The sequence below is a fragment of the Gracilinanus agilis genome, chromosome 3 (genome assembly GCF_016433145.1).
Source record: "Gracilinanus agilis isolate LMUSP501 chromosome 3, AgileGrace, whole genome shotgun sequence".
Lineage (NCBI taxonomy): Eukaryota > Metazoa > Chordata > Mammalia > Didelphimorphia > Didelphidae > Gracilinanus > Gracilinanus agilis.
The window spans coordinates 657,820,435-657,828,706 of record NC_058132.1 but is presented as its reverse complement, the minus strand read 5'-3'; the positions used below and the strand labels follow the sequence as shown (position 1 = coordinate 657,828,706).

The 8,272-nt window shown below is 44.4% G+C and overlaps 1 protein-coding gene and 1 pseudogene across 1 annotated transcript in view; both read right to left on the bottom strand.

The window, feature by feature from the left end:
- MFSD1 (major facilitator superfamily domain containing 1) overlaps positions 1-357 on the bottom strand; it is a 38,886-nt gene extending 38,529 nt beyond the window's left edge. The window contains exon 1 of the mRNA XM_044667701.1: positions 305-357. The gene's annotated coding sequence lies outside the window, so the exon portion shown is untranslated. The remainder of the gene's footprint in view (positions 1-304) is intronic.
- LOC123242040 overlaps positions 1-1,426 on the bottom strand; it is an 8,081-nt pseudogene extending 6,655 nt beyond the window's left edge.
- Positions 1,427-8,272: the final 6,846 nt, after the last annotated feature.

Here is an 8,272-nt window from a genome sequence, read left to right as displayed (position 1 = left end):
AAAGAAAGAAAGAAAGAAAGAAAGAAAGAAAGAAAGAAAGAAAGAAAGAAAGAAAGAAAGAAAGAAAGAAAGAAAGAAAGAAAGAAAGAAAGAAAGAAAGAAAGAAAGAAAGAAAGAAAGAAAGAAAGAAAGAAAGAAAGAAAGAAAGAAAGAAAGAAAGAAAGAAAGAAAGAAAGAAAGAAAGAAAGGAAGGAAGGAAGGAAGGAAGGAAGGAAGGAAGAAAGAAAGAAAGAAAGAAAGAAAGAAAGAAAGAAAGAAAGAAAGAAAGAAAGAAAGAAAGAAAGAAAGGAGAATGGAAACTTACATTTTGAATCTGGATCTGGAGGGCTGCTGGATTATCATAGCAAAAATAGCTGCCTGGAAAAGGACCAAAGGCTAGTTGAAATCTGACACACTAAAACACTTTCCAATATAACAGTTTCTACTTACATTCACTAGCTTAAATGGCCGCCTCTACATCTCATTAAAAGTCTTTCTCACACTCTCATGCTGAGCAAAGTAATATCCAAAGAATTTGGAAAGATGAGCTGGGGCAGGCTGTGGGAGACATTAAAAGGCAAATAGAGGGGGAAGCTGGGTGGCTCCGTGGATTGAGAGCCAGGCCTAGAGTCCGGAGGTCCTGGGTTCCAATTTGCCCCCAGGCACCTCCTAGCTGTGTGACCCTGGGAAAGTGACTTAATCTCCATTATCTAGCCTTTACTGCTCTTTTGCCTTAGAACCAATATACAGTAAGGTGGAAGGTAAGGGGTTTTTTTTGTTTTGTTTTGTTTTACAAAAGAAAAAGGCAAAAGAAGGAGTTGATATTTCATCCAAGTGGCAACAGGAAGCCAGCTGCCCAAGGAGGCTGAGGAGGGAAGTCACAATCAGGTTTGTGCTTAAGGGAAATATCCGTGCTATCTTCCCGGGTAGGCTGAGTCCTGGATCCCCTGGTCTGTGCCAGGGAGCCCCCGAGTTCTCCCCTCTCTGAAACCCGGTCACTGCTTCCACTTCCTCTTTCACTGCTCGGCGGGGTTCTGGCTTCATCATCCCAACCCAATCCTGACTCCGAAGTTCAGGGCGACCCTTTAACTGCCCGATGTAGGCGGAAGGAGAGGGGTTTTGGAGAGAGATGTGACTGTCTAGGGGGCCGCTACCCAAGCCCAGCCTCGCTCCTCGTGAACTAGGGTCGGGGGTCTCCGGACTGACAGGAGGGAGGGGAAGGGGTCCCGGTCAGCCCAGTCCGCTCACCGAAGCCCAGGAAGCACATGAATGCCAGCGCCAGCAGCCGATGCGCCAGGTGGGCTGGGTCGCAGATCGCGAGCCGGGGGACGACCCTGGCCTCGGCTTCGGGTCTGGCCTCGGCTTCGGGTCCGGCCCCGGCTTCAGGCCCGGGCGCCGAGAGCTCCGGCTCTGCCTCCAGGAGAGGGCGATTCACATCATCCTCCATGGCTCCCCAGCTGCTGGCCTCCTATCACATGACTTCACGCGCCGGTTGGGACTCGGTCACGTGATGAGGCCTCTCACGTGAGCCAGGGTTTGAGGAATGGGGAAGAAGGAGGAATTCGGGCGGGCCTGCGTCACAGCGCCCCCTGCAGAGGCAAAAGCTGAACCCGAACCCTCGCCTAAGTTACGTGTCAGAGCCTCAGTGACCCCATCCCCGTGTCAAACTATTAATTTTTCAGTCGATTATTCGTTTAATGTTTATTTGTTTAGTTTATTCAATTAACGTCAGTCTTTTTAATGCTCAAAAGCACTTAATAAGCGCCTCCCGAGCACTGAGATTGCAAGTCTTTGGGAGAGAAGTGAGCAAGACCAGCGTGCGCATGCGCACGTAGTTAAGGGCCGGCACCTACGGGAGACCATTCCCAGCAGGAGGCACCGGAGTGAAGAGGGGGCGGGCTTTGACCTCAGACTGCCTGGCTGAGTGGCTTTTAACAAGTCACATGACCCCCGTGGCCTAGCTCTTACCGCCATTCTGCCTTGAAGCCAATACTTCATATTGGTTCTGAGACAGAAGGCAAGGGTTGAAAACAAGAGCGGACTTAGGGAGCCCCTGCCTTGGGCCAGCGACCAGCCAGGCTGCACATTCTCTGACTCTCCTCAAGGCTCCTCTCTGGGCCTCAGCGTTCTTACCGGGACTCAAAGGACTCAGCTCGGTCACCTGCCCCCCACGTGACCTTGAAGGAAGGGCTGGCCAGGGTGACCTCAGAGATCCCCTCCAGCAATGGCTGGAATAATAATATAGTTTATTTGGGGTCCAAGAGGCTTTACCAGTGTCTTCTTCCCATTCCACCCTCACGACAGAGTAAGCACCTTCATGGTCCCCATTTTACAGATGGGAAAACTGAGGCAGAGAGAAGTTAAAGGACCTGCCCAAGGTCACAATGCGAGTGGCTGAAGCAGATTTAAGCCTTGGCTCTTCCGGACCCCAAGCCCAATGCTCTCTACAGCTCTCTCTCCTGTGTCTGGCTGGCCAGCTGCATCCCCCTGAGGGACAGACCCTTTCATCTCTGGCATTCTATCTCTCCCAGATCAGACATGGTGGTAGCATACTTGACCAGGAGACACTGAGATCTGTATTCAGGTCTCCTGTGGGTGCACAGCACACAATTGGCACTTAATCAGTGCTGTTTGACTCGACCTGAATCATGCCTCACACCCTTACTGGTTGTAAGGGAATAGACCAAGAACATCCAATGAGCTTCTCTGAGGCTCTGTTTTCTCATTTACTGTTTGTAAAATGCTCCCAAGCGCCAATACAAATGGGCCAGCCATTATGACCCAGGAGTCCTTCTTCCAGATTCCCAACCTTCTTAACAGACTCAGCAACCCAAGTGGAAATAAAAGAGGATTCTGGCCATGAAACCAAGATCAACAATTCAGTGCCTTCTGGCTGCAACCAGTCAACTTTCTGTTCTTTATTCATTTTGACTTCTGGATGCTTGGACTGACCCAAGAGATGCCCTCTTGGCTCACTAGGGGTGAATTCATTTTGCTCTCAATGAAGTCATGTTTTAAGTGCTGGCTGTTTAAAAGCTGGCCCTGGCAGACCACTCTTGACTTAAATTGAGCTGCTCTTTTAAGGCTTACGGTCATTTGTCAGCCCTTCCCATCATCCGGTGATTCGATGCCAGGCACTCTCCCATTATCTCTCACTTTTGTCTCATAGCTCAGCTCTGCTGGCAGTCTTACTGCATGGCTGCCCTCCAGGCCATCAGAGTTTGTGCAAACTGCTGTCGGGAATCCTGATATTCATAGGCATGGCCTGGTCATACTCACTGGCAATGAGCGGAGCAATTATACTGATGAACCATCAGAGGTCAAAATGAAAGCAGTCTTGATTTTTGTCTTGCCACAAGTGTAAGAAGCCACCATGATCCGCCCAGAAATTGGGATATGAGACTCTGATCATAGGAGGCCTTGTATCTACACAAAGTAGAGGCAAACCTCACAAATAGGGGTTTGGGAAAGAGTCTTAAAAGAAGGTAGAAAAAGGAAGAAGGAGAAAAAAGACGGAAGAAGAAGATGGAAGCTTCCCCAGCTCAGTGCCATTTGCCAGCGTTTAGGGTTTTCCTTTCTCCAGTGAAACACCAATAGGCACCATGTCCAGACATTCAGTTTTGTTACTCTGCCCCGTAAAGAAGGAATGTATTCAAGAGAGGAACGCTCTACCCTCCACTTTATGGGGCTTCTCCCTTTCCAAAATGGTATCAGTGGCTACAGATCCTTGAAGACCAAACATGATTCGACAACAGATTGCTAAAGTGAACCATTTTTTCTGGTCCTCTGAGGGGCATTTATTCTTTCACTGTGCCCTGTTTCCAGTCAATAATAGCATCAAAGGTCCAGAACTAGACTGGATTCCTATTCCTTTGAATGTTTGCTATTAATATATTTTCCTAGGAACAGCTAGGTGACTCAGCAGATAGAAAGCCAGGCCCAGAGATTGGAGGTCCTTGATTCAAATCTGGCTTCAGACACTTCCCAACTGTGTGTTCCTGGGCAAGTCTCTTAATCCCGGTTGCCTAGCACTTGCTATTCTTCTGGGAACCCATACATGGTATTAATTCTAAGACGGAAGGTAGGGGTTATTTATAAATCATTAAATAAATGTATTTTCCTGTTTTTGTCTTTCATTGATATTTTAAGCAAATTGTTCTTTTACATACCTCAGTGTGATCTGTTGTTGCTGTTCAGTCATTTTTTCAATCGTGTCTAACTCTTCATGATTCCTTTTGGGGTTTTCTTGGCAAAGATACTGGAATAAGTTTGCCATTTCCTTCTCCAATACCTCAGGGGGATATCATGTGCTAAATATAGTTTACCAAATGAGATAATTTGTGTAAAGAGCTTTGTAAATTATAAAGCACTATATAAATGCTCACTATCATTGTTACTATTAATTGTAGCTGATTATAGGGAAGAAACAGGGGAGGAAATAGGGTCTCAGGGCATTAATTCAAGTAGATATTGACCTAAACCAGGCTGTAAGAGCCTGGAAAAAATTGGGGGATGGGGGTGGGAATCATAGCGTGTAGGTATTACAAATGCAATTATCTGATGGCAGAATGTGAAGTCCTGTAATATATCCAGGCCTTTTGCCTGCTTATTGCCTTGGGTTGGCCCAGAGCATCATTGTCTAGGCCAGGGGTTCTCAATCTTTTTGGTGTCATGGACTCCTTTGACTGTCTGGTAAAGACTATGGATCCCTTCTTAGAATCCTTTTGGTTTTTAATTCATGATTAAAAGAAGTACTACATTTCATTTGGAGGCTAATAAAAATAAACATGCTTTTTTCCCCTCCATCCAAGTTTCCCCTGAAATCTCTCTCCAAATTAAGAACCTACCATGGTCTAGATAAGTTGCTTCAGCTGTCGAGGAACTGAGACCATATAATTACCCCACATCAAACTCACAGGATCATAGGCACAGAGCTCAAAGGGACAGCATAGGTCATCTAGTACAACCCCTTCATTTTGTTGAGAAGGAACCAGACAGGTTTTATCATTTGCCCAAGATCACACAGGCAGTAAGTGAAATGACTGGTTTTGAACCCAGGTCTTGTCATCATAGAACCAACATTCTCCCACACATGGACAATTTCTACAACCCATAAGATTTTATTTTTTAGAGACTGTGTTGGCTACAGAGCCTTGGTTTTTTTGTTTTGTTTTCCTGGGACAAATAACACCCATACACTGGTGCAAAGCCCCAATCACCACACTCTAGTTATGGTTCTAGCTGAATAGGAAACATTTCATCTCTAAAGGCAGTAGTTTATCATCATCATCATTACTGTTTGCTGAACATGTTTATTGAACACAATTTTCCAAACAGAAGCCATCCGCGGTGTAGACATCCACGGATTAAGTGGGGAGGGGAGCACTCTGAGACCAGGATAATTCTTAAAGGAGATCAGGCGCTGGTGATCTAATAAAGGGTCTCTGAAGTGAGTTAGTACAGTGATGATATCAAGGCTGGAGCTCAAAACTCTGCACAGGGGAGGCATCAGAACCTCCTCAGGAAGTGGGAGCCAGAGATCACCCAGCTCTGGCAATGACGCTTGCTGCGGGGGTCTCAGTTATTGGGAAACCTTATTTTGTTTTGTTTCATTTTGGACACGCCTGGAGAGACCCTCAGAAAATATCTGCTTTGTTTTTGTGGAGACAAGATTACGAAGACCAGACCTTCAAAGTGAGGCCAACGTGTGGTGTGGGCTGAATTCCATCCTCAACTAATCAAGCCACTTCTCTTGGCTCCAATGTGAACTTGAAAGTAAGAAGCTCTGATGTGGTGCTTGAAAACAGAAGTTCCCCATCTTTCTTGGGGTTGAAGCATGTTGGCTCTCCAAAGGGGTTATGTTCACAGAAAACGTTGCCATCTCCCGGGCTGATTTGTTCACAGTTTTTCTGGGATAACTTCAAGGATACCATTTACTAGATATGTGACCTAAGACAACTCCTCAAACCCTCGTAAGCCTCATTTTCTTCATCTACAAAATGAGCAGCTTAGGCTAGATGACCTCTCAGGTCCCTTCAGAGCCCCACCAATATGACCTTATATATCGTACTAACAAATGCCATCAGGACTTACATAGTTCCTGGAATCAGAAATACAGATTTGTGAGAATCAGTTACTTTTCTGATGTGGAAACAGAACAAGTTGGCATACAGAGCGCCCATCTGAGGAAGGTCTCTTCTGCCTTCCTTGTTTGAGAATCAGCAAGAGCAAATAGCAGAGCGAATCACTAAGGTGGTTTTGCCAGAGGATGTCACTCTAGTCCTGCTCAGGCTCAGAGACACTGACGGAAGCCTTTTATTACTTCAGCTCTTCTGTTCCCGTAGCTGAAGACAGCAGTTTTCTTAAAAGACCACCTCCCAGGGTCTTCAGATAAAATATGCCCGCGCTTCCACAAGCTGTGGCCTTTTGGAAAACCTCAAGAATGATCTGCATACTAGAAAGGGCAATTTGTAAAGACAAAGGAAATCAATCCAGTGTGTCCAATATGAACCAAAGTGTGTTTTTCGTTTTGATCTGGTAACAAAGATTGGTTAAATTAAGAACAAGATTTACGAGCAACGTGAACTAAAACATAACCACATGGTGTCTGATTTATATAAATGTTAAAGGTTTAGCCTTTTTACCCCCCTTTAATGAAACTTCCTACAGCTGTCAGAAGTGCAAGAGTGAATGCTCACATCCACCTAAGAGGGGAGGAAGACAAGGAGCAATTACTTTGACATTTGGCATCTAATAGGAGAGTTCCTAGTTTAACCTTCACAAGGCCTCTCTTACTATTTCCTTCAGAACCTTATTCTTTAAATTAATTCCTAAAACCTTTGATATTCAAAGAAGATATGAGATAGTCATTGGAAGAGAGCTCTGAGGGATTCAGAATCTTTGAATTTGTTCTCTGAAATATGTAAAAATAAAGAATTCTTTTAACAAATTGTTTTGCATCAGATATGGTTTTTTTTTTTAACCAAGTATTCCTCCCTTGTGCTTAGAAAAGTAAATTAATTTTTTAAAAACCTGGACCTGTTTTTTCTTGGGAGGGGAGGCACCCCCAGAACTCCTGATATGGAAATCACTTCCCTCAATGATATTAGCAATTCTGCTTAGAGCCTTGGAGTGATGCCCGAGACACTGAGAGATTGAATGACACAGCCAGGAGTTACAAAAGCAAAACTTGAACCCCGGTCTTCCTAACTCCAAGGCCAGACCTCTACCCACTGTACCCTGAGCTGGTCAGTCTTACTCATTAGAGGTTACATTTCTAAATTGTATTCTCATTGCTGCAAAATGTAGATTAAATTTCAATCACAAATATTTAGTTCAAATGGTGAGCTTAGATTTTTAAATTCAAATCATCAGAAAAAAAAAATCAGAGTTACACACATGAGTTTTATTCTGCTCTTGCCAGAGGCAATATCTCCTACTAGTCAGAGAGCTCCATTTCAGAGTTAGATGGCCATGGAGAAGGGGAGGGATAGAAAAGGAAATCCTCTTCCCTCTCTCTGCAGGGGATCTACTCCACAAAGCACACCAAGGCTGAGACTCCTTGAAACTACACTATAATAGTAATTTAGAGCCTACACAGTCAATGTCTAATTTTTGCTCATCTAATAAGTTCACTCCCTTTAATTCCACTAGAGAAAGATGTCCACATATCATAAAGAAATTAGGGAGGGTAGCTAGGTGATTTGGTAGATAGAGAACCAGAACTGGAGTCTGGAGGACCTTCTTAACCTCAATTGCCTAGCTCTTTCTACTTTTCTTTCTTAGAATTGATACTAAAATTGGAGATAAAAGTCATAAAAATAAATAAATAAAAATAGAGGAATCAGGGCATAGACTGAGTCAACTGACAGATATTTATCAAATTGGGGTTGTTGGGTGATGCAATGGACAGAATGTTGAGCTTGGAGTTGAGAAGATTCATCATCCTCCTGAGTTCAATTCTGGCCTCAAATACTTACATACTAGCTGTGTGACTCTAGGCAAGTCACTTAACGCTGTTGTAGTTTCCTCATCTGTCAAATGAGCTGGAGAAGGAAATGGAAAACCACTCCAATTTTTTTGTCAAGAAAACCCCAAATGAGATCACAAAGAATAGGACATGCCTGAACAATAAAGCTGATCAAAAGTCAATGCTCCCTCACTTGGATATGTTCCCAGTTTCTCCCCACCCTGATAAAATATAGGACCTTGAGGCCAGGAGTATTTCATTTCAGACATTTGTCTCTCCAGCCCCAGCACAGTGCCTGGCACATAGTGGGCAAATACTTACTGA